At 39.9% G+C, this 18,100-nt stretch overlaps 1 protein-coding gene across 1 annotated transcript in view; it reads left to right on the top strand.

Moving 5' to 3' along the window:
* Positions 1-18,100, top strand: part of PEX14 (peroxisomal biogenesis factor 14) — a 70,685-nt gene that overhangs the window by 36,479 nt on the left and 16,106 nt on the right. The gene's annotated exons all lie outside the window — the stretch shown is intronic.

Genomic DNA, 18,100 nt, shown 5'->3' with positions numbered 1-18,100 from the left:
AAAGTGTCCACTCAGAAGGTTTTTTGCGGTGCATCGGTGTTCCAGAAAATCTTTCCAGTGTCAAGATGCCAGCCTATGGTGATTTCTGAAGAGATGAAAAAATTGTTTAGTTCTACATGCCCTTCCCAGTCAGAACTCAAAGACACTTGATCCCCTGGAAACAAACGTCGTCAGCCCCAGAATCTCCAGTAGAAAACAGACTTAATTTTCTTCCTCTTTCTGTAGTCTGCGTTCTTGAAAGTTGAACCCGCCTTTACCCCTTTGTCAAAGAAACCCGAGTGAATCACCTTCAGGACCTGAGGGAAGGGGGCACAGCCCACTGCTGGAGGGCTTAAAAAAAGCAAATTCTTCAGCAGATTTCAATTTAACCCTCTTTTATTACTCCTCTTTTTTTTATAATTTAAGTCCATTTCATGAGGCAGTTTGCATGTCCTTGAATGGAATCTCGTTACCATGAAAGCTTTTTTAGCATTGATTTCATAACAGTCTTAATTTAATAGTGCCGTCATTACTGAGAAGCTCTGACAGTGAGGCCCCAGCTTTCCAGGTCACTGACCTTTTAATTACAAACCTTGTTCTGATGGCCAGGTTATCGACTGGACAGCTCCCAGCTCCTGCCCCCAGCATGAAGATGAAAATAACTGCCTTTCCTCCCCCACTTCCAGAAAAGGGAGGAAAAGAAAAGTAACCTCTTGTGTTTCCAAAATTAATTTTCTTCTTCAGCTTTACTTTGTAATTAATTCTTTAACATGTCTCAGTGAAGCTCAAACAGTTTTTGCAAAGGCTTTTCTTGAGAAGAAAATCTAATGCAAGCCAATAGAGTCCAGCGCCAACTCAGCTGGAAAAATAGAGTTAGTAACCTATGGTGTCAGAATACCTATTTAGGCCAAACTGCTCTGGCCCTCCAAACCTTATGCTTTTCTAGAAAGTACCATGTTTGATATACAAATGTGGGATTAGACTGTAAGTGTTGCCTGTTCAAGGAATTCCAGGTGACTTGTCCCTCTCTTCAAACTTCCTGTCAGGATATGGATTTGAGAGATGGTGAAGAAGAGGAATGAAGGCTTTGTTTCACTGTTGTGCTGGTGTTGGTCTCTCCACAGTGGCTAGTGTGGGCTGTGGTGGATTTGTGCTGAAGATAGTAATAGAGAGGTGTTTTAGCTATATCTGAGCAGTGCTTACACATAGAGCCAAGGCCTTTTCCACTTTTCACTCCAACACTGAGGAGGCTGGAAGTGCACGAGAACTTGGGTCAGCTGACTGCAGCTGACTAAGGGGATGCTCCATATAGTCTGTTCACTGTTTTCAGCACAAATCCAAAACATAGCCCTGTACTAGCTACTATAAAAAACAGTGCTCTGTCCCAGCCAGACCCAGCACAATTGCACAACTGATTGTGTGAGTGAGGCTTGTCCTGTTTTGTACTTGCAGCTCAGGTAACTTGTTCTCTAGCTGCTCACACCAATGCCTGCACAGACCTCATCACTTACACTTGCAAAGCTACAAGCAAGACCTGAAATGCAGATACTGATAGCAAAAATTTATTGCAAGAATATGCTTAATGTTTTAAGCTTCTAGTACAAATTAACACACAGCGAGAGAAAGTTCACTAGCCTAGGTAGAAGCAGGGAGGTGCTTTCTGATTATTTAAGAAGTTTGCAGCAGGTGTTCAAGTAGCATAAAGTAAGTTTCACATCTCATGTAGACTTACAGAAATGACCGTAGAGGTTGAATGGAAGTCAACACATTCTGCATTTTCATGATGATTTTCATTTTAGGATCTTGGAGCACATTGTACCCATTAACTGTGGAAACTTTGCAGCTAGTTGCATGGAGCATGTTTGGGGTTTATAGGGTTATCTATCATTATCAGAATCATTCTGTGATCTAGATCTCACTGTGCTTCCCACTAAAAAGCATCCACCTCTGAGGTAGAGGACAGCAGCTGTTTAACATCACTATGTGATTTTTAGGAGAGGAAATGAAGAATACTTTAAGTGATCTTGCAGAGGGAGCTTTAGGGATAGAGAATGTAATTACTGAGTAAAATATTTACTAAGATTCTTGAAAAGCACTATGGGATATTTAATTACTAAAGATGGTTGGGCCTCTGTTTATGACTGTGCAAGACAGCTAATGTGCCTTATAATATTTTGCTAGGTTAAAGAAAAGTATGTCCTACACCTGTCAGGGAAACAGTTTGTTCTTTAGGTGCCTCCCATCCAAGCTTTGGCTCTACACAACCCTGCATAAATGGGGAAATGTAATTGTCTCCCAAAGAGCTTATTAGAGACCTGAAGAATGAAGAGTGAGAGAATGAAAGCTGTCATTGCTAACAAACTCACACCAGTTCCTATCTAAACTAACGTTAGTGGTAGTCACATCCATTTGTGGCACTCTGCTGTGTTTGCCCAGGGCTGATAATGTTCAACACAGAGATTTCCACTGCTGGAGTATCATAATGCAGAAGAATAGATGTGCTCGTGATCCAGAAGTTAGTTCCACCTTTCTGTGTTTTGTGTTAGTTGCCTTCTTTTTTCTTCCTGAAAATGATTGAGAATCTCTATCCATCTGCTGAGAAGGGGATGTCTTCCTGTCCTGCCACTCTTTCGTATGCAGATCTGTCACCTGCTGTTCAGTACCAGCCTATTCATCATGCTGACTCTTTTCCCCCATCAATTTTACCACTGTTTGTGATGTCTGAACTTGTCATGAGCTTTACAGATTTTCTCAGCTTCTTTGGTGATAAGGAATGTACAGTAGTGCTAACAAAATGTGATAAGCTGCTCAGCCTTAGGACATCCTGGGAATCAGATATGGTGGGTGCTTCTTTGGAGTTGTAAGGGTTTTGGGAAGAATATAGTTGAAGAAACCCTTCACTGTCATTCCTCAAGATTTGAAATGAAGCTTGGAAAAACTAGTCTGTTTAGTCCCTATACACATGGAGAAATCAGTTTATTGCTTGTCTCTGACTCTTGTCCCAGTCACTAGTCATTCATGAGAGGGCAGAAAACCACCTGACATCAGGTTAGACATAACTACCCATGTGATACAGTGTACAAAGGAAGCCAATTCTTTCTTGGCTTGAAAATTATTGATAAATTGGAGCAGACCGGTTTGATTCTTAGGAAGTTGTGCATGCTACAAAATGCTGTTTGTAAGCTTAATTTTAACAAATAATTGGAATGTCATGGGTTTAATGATGTCTCTCCACTTGGCTATCTGACAGTAACTATGTAATGTAAAAGAGCCGTTAAAAATGGCTTTGCAAAATTAACTCCTATTGCTCATTGAGTGTATTTTGAGTCATATCTGCCTTGTTTACTGACAAAGTAATGTTTCTGTTCCTGGTATCACTGAAAAAACAATATGATTACTGCGGAGTGAATTGAAGTCTATCCTAGAAGATAATGCTAAAATAGTCAGTTGTATTCCAAGGCCTGAAACTGTTAGCCTTAGTGATAGGTAAAAAAGACCCAGCCCCTAAGTCCGACTTGTAAATTTAATGATTTATTTATCATGTTTTTGAGTGAAAGTAAATGCCAAGTCCAAGTGAAAGTAACTTCTGTAGTTACAATCTAAGAGTAGGCATGGGAGATCTGAGGCATGACTGCTTCCTTGGCTTTGGGTAAATTTCTTGTTTGCAGCTTGCCCATCTGTAAAATGGGGTTAATTACCACTTTTGCTGTATTGACTCAGTAAGATTTATGTTAGCTATGTCCATAAACTGCTCTGATATGCTTGTTTCAGAGTTCTGAAATCTGCAGCGTGTGATTTTTGAAGGTACTGCAGTAAAAGCCACACTTTCAGAGAGATTGAGAGTTTACTTCCATCAGCTGTGTATGGGAGGGGAAAGCTACAAACTTTAGAATGTCAGAATGTCAAGGCTCAGGCAGATTGCGTGCAATCCTAATCCAGCCCTGCAGCTTTGACCTTTGAGGAAAGATTCACCTTGAGACAGTTGAAGAAATCTATGTACGTTTGTATAAAAATATTTCTGTGACAGAAGGAATTTGTTTTTCATGGTTATCAAGCCCCGGGTTTCCCCACAGTCTTCCCAGAGCAAGTAAACTAATTCAGCTTCTGACCTGCTCTGAGAATGAACCTGGTATTCTTAGTCTAAAGAGACAGCCTTCCCTCTTGAGGCTAAAACAAAGAGTGTAGTTAGGATAATCTGTGGTGTTTTTCTGCTGAAATCCATCTCAGACCTAATGATACTTTCCTGCTAGGAAAGATAAAATAAGTTCTTGTATGAGATAATTCTCTAGGATCTCTTAGACAACATCTCTGTTCTGTTTAAAATTATGTCTTGGGTACCCGTGAACATGAAATCCTACAGTTTGCTTTTCTGCTGCACACTGTTCCCTCTTAGTCTGGAGTGCAATCACTCTTTGCTTAACTAAGAGGTTAATTTAGTTTTTGGTTCATTCCTTGCTGTTCTTTCTCCTGGAGCCTAGCCCAGGTGACTCCACTTCCCCAGGAGCAGAGCAGAGAATTCATTCTCGTGAAACCTGAGGCACTCTGAAGTAAAAGCTGTTGACTTTGTCATACCGTGCAAATGTGCATTGCTTTTAGCAAGACAATAAAGGGTAAATGGGGTGATCTCTGCTCCTGTAGAGAGGTCAGGTGGTTACATTACACAATCTTCTAGAGCATCTTGCAGCAAATACATGGGTTATATTAAAAGTTGCAATCATATCATTTTTTAAAAGTAAATTGCTGACCTTATGCAGTGGAATCAGCTTTATTGAATTTCGCCAAAAATGCGTTTATAATCCCCCCACCCCTGCATACACATGATATTCATGTCCTTGCTGCCCATGTGGAAATGTCCCTTTTTATGGTGATAAAATTAAATTTGTCTTTGTCTCTGCCTTGCCTCACCTTTTAAGATTCCATCCTTTAGAGACACCAGTGGATATCCATACCAGAGAAGAAGATGGGCAATATCCCTGCATGGCTGGCTGGCTGATTGTGAGCCAACTACCATGGAACAAATAAATAAGCTTTTCACATTTAGAGGACAAATAAAGCTGAGGACAGGTCTAATACAGGTATTTTTCTAGGAGTGTTGAGGCCTTAGCATAGGTAAGAATTTATTTTGACTTGGAAGTACCTACACTTTGCTTCTGGATTTTTTCTAATTGCTATGCAATATGAAATGTAAAATCCACTAACAGTTACCGTGTGACTTGTAGTACTGTGTTACGTGCCCTCCTTCAATAAAAACTAACCATAAAACTCTCTGGGCTTTGGCCACCTACAGCCTCCTTCCTGAATTCACTTGAGAAAAAGGTGCTTTGTAGCATGCTCAAGAATTTAACACACCTATATCCCATATTTCTCTGCCACTTTGCATCTTCAAAGTACTCTACAAATATTAGCTGACTAAGCTTGTGACACTTTTTGTGAAATGGCAAGATTATAAGATTAATTTAAGGCACATCTGATTACATTTTTTCTTCTTCATTAGACCTTTACATTCTCGAAACAGTTTGCAAACTCCACATTTTAGTGGGAAACAGAGGAAATACCATCCCCATTTTAGATGGGGACACTGAGGCAGATGTATTAACAGCTAGAGCTGAGATAATTCTGACTGCCAACCGTAGATCTATAACTATAACCATACTGTGCCATACTGTCAGTGTGATCTACTGATGTATAGAATTTTCAGTAAAATTACTTAAAGCGTTTTCATGTTTATCCACCATTCCAGACCCCAGCTGCTTTGAGGGTTGGTGGAAGAGGTTAAGCTGGTTTTATTCAATAAAATCAGCACAAACCATCTAAGTAAATGAAGGGGCAGATACGCCTCTGCAGTGTCCCTTCTTACAGCATCCCCCAGCCTGTGTTTTTTATGTAGTGTTTGAAAGACTGTTGCTCAGAGGTACAGGGAAGAATATCAGAGTATCATTACTCCCGCTCTTCAAGTAACCAGGAGAATGCAGCTGTTAAACTCACGATATAAAACACATGTTTAAAAGATGACTCTGTATGTGTTTAAAAAAGAGAGTGAGAGATGATTCAAGGGAACCAAAAAATAGCAGGTTCCATTACTGTAATTAAATGGCAGCATTTAACCTATCAGGCCGTTGCGTGTATGTGAGAGACGAGCAGGGAGCTGCATTTGAAATGATCACTGTCTTCCTTGGGGGATAGAGTAGTTAAATAATTTGTTTGTGAGGTGTGAGTTTAGTGTCGGGTAAAGCAAGTGCTTGTGTGTGTGTGTGTCTCTTAAAGCTGGGATAGCTGAGAACGGTATTTAGCAGCATATGCACTGTCAAGAGGAACACAAGCTGCTCTTGCCCATTTGTTTGGTTCTCTGCAGAGTCAGGGCCTCACCTGCTCCCACATATTTCATCATAAAAGGAGAGCTTTTTTCATGCCAGGCCACCTGAGACAGACAGCAGTAGCAGTAAAAGAAAACCAGGGAGGAAATGGAGAAAGAAAAGAATCAGAGTCAGTTTGGTGAGCTTTATCTCCTGTGGTGACTGTAAAGGGTAAGTTGTTGTATGTGGCCCCTGCACTTGGCACTCAGGAGTCTGGGGGCTGTGGCATCATCCCTGGGGACAGGGGTTGAAGCTGCTGCTCAGGGATCTGTGCCTTAAACAGCACATCAAACAGTTGCTTCCCCTGCAACAGTGTTGTACCTGTGCCTTGTTTGATTCCTGTGCTTTGACACTGTAGGGTGCAAAGCCACGTGGAGAGAGAGGGATCTGCAAAGAGCAACCTTGGCCCTTCATCATTGACCTTGACTCTGAACAGCTCTTTGGGCAGACCTGTACAGTGATGTTGATCCACTTTTTGGCATCCCAGAGGAGAGACACAGTCTTATGTAGTGCCCAGAAGGGAGTATCTTCCCATTTTTATTCACTCCCTTTTTATTTGTATGGTGATTCCTTTGTTTAGGGAATATTTCCTAGCCCAGGAGCTCCAAGAGTTATACTTTGAACTGCTTCAGCTGCCTCCCCTACTGATCTGACTTGTGTTATATTGCAGGAACATGCCCATAAATGTTTTTTAATATTCACTCCAGTTTCTGTGTAAATTCTGTATAGCCACTCCCATTTTAACTCCTGGGCTGGAATTTTTGTGAGGCTTTAGAAGACAAAAGACAATGTTAAAAATACAAATATTTCTGTATTTCCTTATTGAATATTCAATCCCAGTGACTGGATTTTGAGGGCAGCACTTGGCTGAAAGGAGAAATGCCATGTATTTTAGCACCCAATCAAAGTAATGCATGAATTTGAGTCCTTGATGAGAGTTAGAAATCTGAAACTATTTCCATAGATGATCTACAAAAAAAAAAAGAGGCATAAATATGTTATTTGAATAAATTATTTGTTGGAAATGCCTTACCTAACTCAAGTGTATATAAGGCATGTATAGATTCTCAAACCTGTCAGTCTTTGCACAGGATTGTGCCAGTCTGAAATGTTTTAGAAAAGATACTGTGTAATATTATTTCTCTTTCACAGACGTAGAAACTGAGGCAGATGGAGGTTAAATGGCCTACACAAGGTCAATAGCAAGGCTGGGAATAGAACACAAATGTGTAGAGGCTTTTTATTACACTAATAAGGGAACTCTGGAGGTGTGTTTGGCATGGTAATCGGAACCCCAGAGAACTAGAAGCAGTTAGTATGTTCTGTGCATGTCCCGAGGGAGCAATGATGAAACTCCTTTTCTACCTTACCACTCCAGTTCTCCGTGTGTGGTCACCATAGTTTTTACACCACTTAACCTCATTATTTTTAGTATTGTTAGCATTAGTTGTCCTTTGGGCGTTTAATCCAGGCTCTTTAATTTTCTCCAGAGCCCTGAAGAGGCTCTGTGGAAGGCACAAGGGGAGAAAAAAAGGCAATAAACAAACCAAAAGATGAAAAATGATCTTTTGAAACTTCTTCTATTTTGTTGACTTGTCCCCTAATGTTTTTTGTCTTTGTTGTTCTTTCATCATGAAGGACCCTGCTTAAATGTCTAATCTTGGTTTCTTAAAAGTTCTTTTGCTATTGTTTCTTTCTTCCCCACCCAAGATTAACACCCTGTGTGATGACATAGTTGGTTGTTGTCTAAATGGATGTGATGTAACCAACAAAATTGTGTAGGGTGGGTGGAAAAATATTTATATACTTGTGTTAAAAATTACAAAGTAGCCTTGTCTTTTAAACAGAAAGTATTCCAACACTGTTACTGGCAGCACCAGCCTTTAATTTTACAGGTGGCTACCTTTCTAGTAGCATTCAGCAAACAATATTTTAATGGCATGTAAAAAATTTCTCAAAAACAGAAGAACGAAGAATGAGGGTGATTTATAATCTGTAATGAATTCTTGCTGACATGTCTTTTTATAATAGTGTTGTAGCATCTCTGTCTTTCTGGGGGAAGTGCAAACCAGATTTACCTGAAACATTTGTACCATAATAATCAAATATGTAGCATTTAGATGTAATTTTCTTAATTCAACTTATCTTCTTAGTGTGGTGACTCCCTGACTCCCAGGTGTCTAACACTGATTCCCCTTTATGGAAATTGGTTTAGAGGAGCCAAGATGCTCTATAATGTTGTGAGAGAATACCTGTCAGAAAAAGGCATGGGTTCATGGCTCCTCACCCAGTGTTGGTTTCTTTACATTTCCATATGTTTTTCCATACATACTTTCATGCATTTTTACATTTTCTTAAAACGTGCAGCTGTAGTTAGCTACGAGTTCTCTGTGCTCCCCATAGCAACTTCCTGACAGAGGGGGTGTCCAGTATGCCCTGTCATACAGTGTGTTCAGTGCTTCGCTGTGTGTTCTTCCAACGCCCAAACTTCATATATAGACAGTATATGTACTTTATATGGTTTTTCCTTGTTAAGTCTGTACAAATGGGTGTTTTTTGTTCCTTTCTAAAGTTTAAAGTAGAAGAGGAAAGAAATAGCATTGAGGCAAGTTGCTCTTTACATTTCAGTTCATCTTAGTCTGCAGAGGCTACTCTGTGACTGGTTTTGTCTAAGGTAGAAAATAGCCAGGTGCCCTTGTTAGTGTGTTTGGGGCAATCAGTAATTCTAGAGTAATGCAAGGAAATGGAAATGGTGCATCAGGACTTTCCCATTCTTATGTATAAAACTAAGTAATCCTTCTGATATTTTGAAAAATCTGGTTAAAGAATTTCTTATAATGGCTTGAAATTGTTCTTTTACAGGATTCCTTTCTTTCTTTTGAATGCTGAGTTGGGCAGAAAGAGTGGCAGGTTCTAGAACTGCAAGCCAGCCCAGTCCAGTAATCCCAGATCAGCAATGACTGATCCGGAGTTCCACGTAAGGGGCAGGCTTTGAGATCAGGTCTAATACAGTCTGTCCTCAGCCCCATACCATGGAAAGGCCTGGGGATTCTTTGCTGCTGTAACAAAGAACTTGGAGTTACAAATGTCTGGTTGACTGCAAATCCCCCCGGCCATCTCCTTCTGAATCAGCACTGGAATTCTTGTGACATGCTGGTTCAAGTTGTTGGAAATACAATTTAAAATTGGTGCTCCAAAGGTAGATCAAAACCAAACCTCCTGTATTGCCAGCATTTTACCTTACTCAAATTTAAGACTACCTCTGGCTTTCTCTTTAGAAGCTCCTAAAGATAGTATCACAGATCAAAGAGTAGCCAAAGGGTAATCATTTTGTTACTATTGCTCAACAAGCTGCTTAACAAAATATATTTTGTTCACACAAAATAAATGGATCTGAAGCACAAATGTTTTCTGTCATTGCTCTATTAAAATCTGTGGTAAGCTTTATAAGCTATGGTAGTGTGTGGGTTTCTTAAGGGCTGTGTACCAAACTGTCCTGCTTTTGGAAATGAACATGTAGAAGAAATTAATATCCTTTCACCCTTGCAGAATGTTTCATGTTGTAGTTCCCGATTTAATAGGAAATTGCATAGGTCTGGTGTGTATTCTGGGCAAGTTACTTCATTTCTGTGTGCAGGATTTTTCTTTGCAGGCTGTCTTTCCTTCACACAGACTGTTGCATGCTTTGGGTCTGACTGGCTTCTGTGGTCTGCAGAGTACCTGGCATCATAGCTGCCCAGTGAATGCCTTTTGGGATCTCTCAGGAGTATTATGATACAAATAACGAGGATTGGGAACCATCACTGTGAGACTTGTCTCTCTGCAGGAATAGCAGCAAGAATTTACAGGTCACAGGTTGGATGTGCTTGGAAACTTACTAGTTTAGTGTACCTAATACTTGTTTTCTCAGAATGCCTGGTCCTATTTCTAGGGAGGTTGTCAGTTGTGGTAACGAGTCATGACAGCACTGTGGTTCCTGGAGTAGTGTCTCTTCCATCAGCTGGATTTTTTGCTCTCTAAGGAGTTCCTTTAAACAAATGTCAGAGCCCTGGTTATGTACTTTTCCTGATAGACTACTTTGGAATCGGTATCCTGTCATAGTCTTCAAAGCCTTCAAACCCCAAGTAGGGTTGAAAATTTTTTTTGAAATAATTTTAAATATGCAGAGTTTTTTGTTCTTATGTAGTGTTCTCACATCATGAACTGGCTGAATGTATGTCCTGTGTTCCTGTGTGGCAACACTGGCTTCCAGGTCAGTCACACACGTTGTGTCTCCACTTCTAGTCTTGCAGTAGACAAATGGATGTACTCTACCAGTGTCCACTCAAAGGAGGCTTTCCATCAGGTACTGTGCTTATGCTCGTGTCATAATAGAAAGGAAAAGCTGGAGGCAAGAGACATAAAAATAAAAATATCATCACAGATGATGATAAAACAAAATCTCCCTCCATTTTTAGGAGAGATTTTTATTTATGGTACAGAAAGACTTGTTTCTTCTGTCTTTTTTGATGACCATGGTGCTCTGAGAATGATTCTGTCAGACAAGTCTTCAGAAGAAGGTACCCAAGTTTGAATTTATTCTGTGGTTTTGCATATACTTGTTGTGTAGGAATGTAAATGGGCTTTATAACAAAACTTCTGGTTCTGTAATTCAGGTTGGTGAGGACTTTTGGACCTGTCTTGCTTGATTTAGAGTCATGTTGCTATCTCCTTTTTTTTCTCTGTTTTGAACTATTTGTGGAGCAAAAATTATGCCTGTTGAATTGTGCTGTCTGCTGCCTGAAGATTTGTTGTAGATTAATTCAAAAAAGAGGTGTCCAAATCCTGTTGAGGCTGTGATAGCACTCCATCTACTGGGACTTTGGCATTGCAGAATCCCGAGCATGAGTCCTATTTTCGTCCTGCATGTTGTTCCTTGAATTCTCCTCTTGGTGCCTTGACCCCTCAAATGTAAAGCTTAGTATTGGGAGATTTTACTAAAGGTATTCCTTCCTTCCTTCCTTCCTTCCTTCCTTCCTGCCTTCCTGCCTTCCTGCCTTCCTGCCTTCCTGCCTTCCTCTCTGTTATGGAACAGACATAACATACTTCATATAAGCAAGGAGCACATTAGAAGAGGAAGACCTGACCTCTCTTGCTGCAAGTGAAACTGTATTTTCCCTGCCTTGAAACTACCAGCATTTTGGACTGACTTATAATGCTGTAATTTATGCTGTGGTATGCCTTGTGATATTACAATGTCCTTTTGCCTTTGTGTTTGATTTTTTCCCCTCTGATAAATTTTAGTGGGTATTTACCCAAAATGCCCATAGGAGAGCGAGGCATTCTCCCTGCTGTTTGCTGCCTCAGAGAAGGAATCCCATGCTTTTTTTCCTCTCCCATTAACCTTACTGCAATTTTTTTTTTCTTTTTCCTCCTTGTTTTGAAATAGTATTAACATGGGTGATATTTTTAAATAGAAACAGGAAGAAAACATGTTTCTTATCCATATGGATACACATGTTACACACTAATGTGAATGAGTGACCAGAAGCACCCTTTTCGTTTTCCATTTTGAACTTCTCATATATATAAAACTGAGAAGAAAAGTTGTAGTACTTGTTCTGTTTCTTCCATTCCAAGACATGCTAAGCAAGTCACTTGCCCTTTCTTATTCAGAGTGAAAATACTTTGATCCAGTTTTCTGAAGACAATACTCATTTCATAAGAATATTTAGACAGTAGAAAATAGAGAGGATTTAGTTTGTTTGTTTAGTATTTAACCAAGTGAATAAGGCAGATTAGGGGAAGGGGAGACACTGGACCCATAAACAAGGTGATATATAATATTTTTTTTCGTTCTCCTTTTAAATAAATACCGATCAGCTTTATGTTCAGAGACAATAGGAGCCGTTGGCTTAAATTTGCAGTTTACTGTATTTATGGCTGTAATATCAAGGTGCTGCCGTCGTAATTTCATGCCCCAATGAGAAGAGCAAGGTCGAAGCAAATGCTTCCATCGGCATCTGCTAACACACTAACTCATAAACAAGGCCCGGCTGGATCAGGTGGCACGGAATAATACAGGCTAATGAAATACAGCACAGCTTTCCATTACTGTTAGTTTTTACAGTGTCGTCATTACGTGTAATTTATGTTTAAAAAATTCAATTTTATACAAGGCTCTGGGAAATAGGGGTCTGCAGGTCACCCGACGACTTTTAACGGCTCTGAGAGTCCTTATTGCACTCTACTGTTCCAACAAAATGTTAATAATAAATAATAAAAAAATCCTCTTTTACTTTTTCTCTGGTTTGCATATCTTGCTCCGTCTTTTTAATTACAAGTGGCTAAGGAGAGTTTGGGGCTCTGGATGATGTCAGGAGTTATCCCCTTTGCTGATGCTCCCAGAGGGGGGTTACTATCTGCTTGCTTTTCTTTTGTCTGTCTATCAATCAGCCGGGATCCTGTAAATGGAGTAAACACAGCTGAGGAGAGGGAGATACTTAACAACCTCTCTCCCAAACCCTCACCCTCTGACATTGCCCTCCTCTCCTCCATTACACTTCATTTTATTATAGACTCCAAAAAGCTTAGCCAGGAAGAGGAACTGCTGCTGTATTTATTTATTTATTATTTATACTTGTTATGCCAAAATACTTTTTATTTTAACCTTTTCATTCCTGGCTGGCTCACTGTGTAATTCCTAGCATTGCTCTGTTAGTCTGATTTTCCTTCCTTATTTTAGTGCTGCGCAGCTGAGGTTAGAGCACCCTTATCAGTTCCGATTGCTGCTTAGTCACCCTGATGGGTTAAAGTGTATCATGTTTCTGAAAGATTGCACTTGCATAATTAACAGTCTTGTAGATGAATAGAGCTGTAAGAATTCCAAGCTCTTTCAGCAACTTTTCAAATTACTTTTATTTCTGCATTTTTCAGCCTGACAGTTGAGACCAGTCCATGTCCCTTTGATGTGCGGGTTCCTTTACTAAAGTTTGAGCTGGAAGTGCAGTCAGCAGGATGTTTATATTCAAATGCAGTGTCTTAGTGTAAATCAAAGGAAAAAAATCAGCGTGATGTTTCTGAAACCTTAGGTTTTATTCAAATGTTGGGTTGGGCTCAGCCTCACGAATGACCATGTGTGAAAGAAAATGAATCAGGAGACTTTGCCTTTTTGACCTTTTTGAAATACATTCAGCTAAGCACAGAGTAGGATGTAGGAGACAGATTTGATAACAGTCAACCAGCACTGCATGTAACTGACTGAACAGGTGTAATCATTAGTCTGGATCAGATCCCAGAAGGATTTTATGATGATTCTTTTAAAATGTGGCCATGTTCTTTCTGAGCAGAGTTGACTCAGTGGCTTCCAGGAACAGAAGTGTAATGTCATTTCAGCGTGCCGACCAGCAGATCTTCCTTTTAGTCATGTGGTACCAGGCACTAACTTCAGGTGGTCACATAGGGTCACATAGGTCACAAGTTGTCCTGTCCTACTTTGTTTTCTCCTTAATAGAAAGTGTGTGGGGGAAAAAACAACAGCTGCCACCCCCTGCCCCATACCCTCTCCTGCCTTTTGTCCCTGCCAAAGGGTTGGTGGGGGGGTTGCTTCAGGGTGGTCTTTTAGAGCGATAATAAAGCTGGCTTTGGAAACCCACAAAGGAACTGAATTTTTCCACCACCTTTCCTTATTATGGCAGATTTCTTAATTTCACCTAAACAGAAATGTCTTCCCAAAACTGATGTAGGCTTCAGGTTGTGAAAAATCTTATGTGAATTACTGGACTGAGCAGTGTAAGGAGGAACATAATGAAGAAAAATATATTTTCAGTGCACAGGATGGGAAAAAGGTTGTCACTAATATGTTAGAGCCTGCATCAGAAGGAGAAAAACCAGTGGCTCGTCTAGTTAAGTTCATGGAAGGGTTTTACATTGCAATTATTGCTGCTGTGTTTTGACAGAAAACAGGTAAAACTCACATCTCCTGAGTTTTATTTTCTGACTGCCAGCCGTTCAGTTCTGACCTTGGAGCACTTCTCATATCTGTATGTCTCTCACAGATGTCCTCTTCCTCATCTGTGAAATATGGGTAACAGTACTGTGAGTACTCCTCTACTTCAGAGTGGTCATAAGAGGAACAGTATTTTGATGTACACGAGGTCCTTAAATAGTAATAGATATTATAAAAGGACATAAACAGACAGTCAAGTCTTAAAAGTTCTTGTACAAAAGAGCTCTTTATACAACACCCGAGGTGCAGGCACCAAGAGATGCTTGTGACAACCCATTTTGTTCTCTGACTTGCTCTGTTTCTGTGTTTGACTACAATTTACAGAGGCTGAGTGATGCCTGCAAATTGAGTGGCAGCAGTGACAATCAAAAAAGAGGGTCAGCAAGAGCCTTTGAGTGCAAAACAATTGTGAGTGCTGGATTATTCAAATCAACACCCTTAAGCCTGAAAAGGAGTTTTTAAATCTTTGTGAAAATTATGACATTCTTTGCAATGGCTGTGGTGCTGTAGAGGAATGAAATGGATGGTTGGGGGAAGGGAACAGGTTTGCATTCTGTGGGGCTCTGAAGACAGTTTCCGTGCATCCTTCTCCTCAGCTCAGTCCTTGCTCAGTACCCTCTGCAGTTAGATTATTCCTTGCAGATAGCAATCAACTGGAAGGAAGTGTGTGTCTAATTTGCATGAGATTATTTAAAACAAAAAAAAAAGGTCTGCATTAGTCAGGGTGATGGTAAACAACGCAAAGAGATGCCTTTTATAATATAGCCGTGGCTCAGCTTTCAAAGCCAAATATAATTCACTTACAATTGGCAGTTTCCTTTATTGTTCCTTTTAACCTTTTGCATTCTGCATGGACTTGATCTTGCTTCAGCCGCAGAACAACGAAAATGTTTGTTTTCCAAAGTGTTGGAAAGTGGATTTAGAGCAATTCCACTGTTAACTGAGGTGATTTTCTGGAGATACCTATTTGAGAGTTATACTAGACACAAAGCTTCAGTTTTTGTGACACTGCTTTTGCATCCAAGGGCAGTGGTATTATTTTTGGCTTGCCAATTTCCTGCTAGGTTAGAACAATGAATGAACATGGATACTTTTTCATGTAGTGATAGGACTGTGAGAAAATACAGCGAGATGAGATATTGGAACAGATGACACTTAGATCTGGTTTAGAAATTCACACTTCTCTGTGTAATGAATATATCAAAGTTGAATAATTTGGGCATGGAAAACTCATACTGTGTGCATACATGTGTGTAGGTGGTGAATTTGAAAAAAAATAATTCCAAAGGGAAATGTGATGAGTTGGCTATAATTGCCTGAGGAGAGAATATCTTAGAATATCTTGTCCATTTTTGTTACTGTGTGTGAGAAAGGACCAGCATGAAGACAGGTATATTTCTGAGTGCACAGATGACTCATCATTACTCAGTGTCCACCAGGTAAACTTACTCCATATATATGCTTAAGGAATCAGCTCCAGGTCTCCCTCGATCTTGAGGCCAAGATGACAAGGCCTTAAAAGCATCTTGTCCAGATGAATGAAGAGGTTTTCCAAGGTGATGGCAATCCCAGTCTTCTCCTCTGATAATTGAGAAGGGATGTAGTTGTGATATTCTTCTGTCCAATGTCACTAGTACCATGGCCAAGACCACTTCACAAGGCAGCAGAATAGTCCAGGGAAGTAGTAAAAATTCTAATTTGTACTATACTCAAACCAGGAATTGCAATGTCAAAGGCTTCCCGTTGTTGTATCATTCACATCAGCTTTTTCTTCACAGCACAGCAGGGTTTAAATGGAAACAGTGATACTTGTCCCTAGTTGGCAAGATCAGAATAATCCTAAAGGCTCACTTTATCTGCAAAAGATTTTAGCTTTTTTTCTCAAACAGGATGAGAACATGGTGTGGTTAGGACACAACAGACATTGTTTTCTGCCCTTTTTGCAGAATGAAGATCCTCCATTACTTCTGATGTTTCTAAGTGTTAAATATTATCAGATTTGCATGGAAATAGAACAAAATGCCACATTTGCAGCCAGCAACTAATGTTGTCTCCATCTTTATGAAATCCAGTAGTTGCTGGTGATCTGCAGTGTTGGTATCTGTTTATGGATTCTACATTGAATTAAGGGTTAAAACAGTTTCTTTCTGATTGGACTTTGCTTTTTAACATGTATTAGACACCATAAATACTGCTTTTGTGAGTAGAGCAATACTCTGAGTTGTGTTTTTCTGCCTTTTATTACACTCACTGTAGGTCTTGTTCTATATTGTTTCATGTGGTTTTGGTTCCTTACTATTTGAGCCATGCATCAAATACAAGTGACAGGGTGATTCTGTCAGATTGCAGGACCAAAGATCAGGAACTTTTGGTTTCTGATACTGTTTCTTACACTGACAATATTTTGTTGTTAGAGATATCACTGAACTTCTCTGAAATGCTCTGTGGAGTAGATGAACAGTGTCTCACAGGAACTCAGTTTCTCACATGCTCACAGGAATAGGGAGAAGATCTGTTAATAGTTATAAAGCCTTCTGAATACCACAAGCATTGTGTTAGTGCTTATGATATTAAATAACAGTTCTGAGACAGACTTGTGTATTTATTTCTGGCAATATTGTTTGTGCTACAGATTATTCTGTCTAGACCCCCAGTATGCAGTGGAGTTAAAGATCCTGAAAAAAATTATTGAAACTTAGCTAATATGCCCAGTGGCCTGACCATTTTCTATATTGCATGTCTCTGTAATGTTAAAAAGCTTAGTTTTTTAAAGGATTAAGTTCAGGAATTTCGTCTACCAACAATGCTTTATGGATCTCGAATGGGGGTGATGGAGAGAAAGTATTCCCCCCATTTTTCTCCCAGTGCTGTCCTGTTCATACCATTTTCCTCACTGTGCTTAGTCCCTACAAGAATCATGTCTGCCTCTTACCTTCTAAATCTCTCTCCTTAAATCCATATTCTCACTTCCCGCCTTTCTGAATGTTTTTGCATGCACTCTATGTATGGTGAAAGGTCCCAAATCCCTTCACGTGTTCCTCCTAGCAGGGACACTGGGTTTTTATGTGCTTCTGTGCAGGAGAATAACACAACAAATGATACACAGCTGTCCAGCTCCCACTTCATGGTTGCCATCTGAGTACTAGATTCATTTTTAGAGAATGTTTTCTGCTGTTGGAAAAAATAATCCAGCTGTGCTTCCTTCTTCAGAGATGCTGGTCATCATGAGTCCTTTAGCTGCTTTTCTTTTCTCCCTCGTTGGCCAAATTCTTTCCATATGTTGTGGCCAATTACAGATGGTCATCCTGGCGTTTCCTGATGGCAGGAGTCACTGCAGCAACGTGTACCATGTGTGCACTGTTACTACAGCTCTGTGTGAAACGAAAACCAGGCTGCCCTGGGGCAATCTAATCATGCACCAATGGGCCCGGGCAATGCTCAGCTGAAAGTTTGGGCTTGGCCTTGTTTTGATCTGTTTTGTTATAGTTTTATTTCCTCCTTACATTCTGTGTCCCATTCATACTAATCACAGTCAGTCCTGATTTTTTTTTCTTTTTATTTCTGCATTTGTCATAAAATAAAGCAAATTATTCCCGTCTTCGGAAACGATCTAGACTAATTAGTCGTCTAACCCAATAATTAGTTTTTTGTTTCCCTGTCTGTTTTCATGCATTATTGTTAGTTTTTTCCCCTCTTTTTTTTTTTTACACCATTACAGATTAAAATGAGCCACATTTGCAGTTGATGGTATCTTTTTTTCGGGGGAAGAATGGAGAATTGC

The sequence above is a fragment of the Coloeus monedula genome (genome assembly GCF_965178545.1).
Source record: "Coloeus monedula genome assembly, chromosome: 22".
NCBI lineage: Eukaryota > Metazoa > Chordata > Aves > Passeriformes > Corvidae > Coloeus > Coloeus monedula.
Note: the sequence above shows the minus strand (reverse complement) of the source record. Positions and strands in the feature narration are given on the sequence as shown.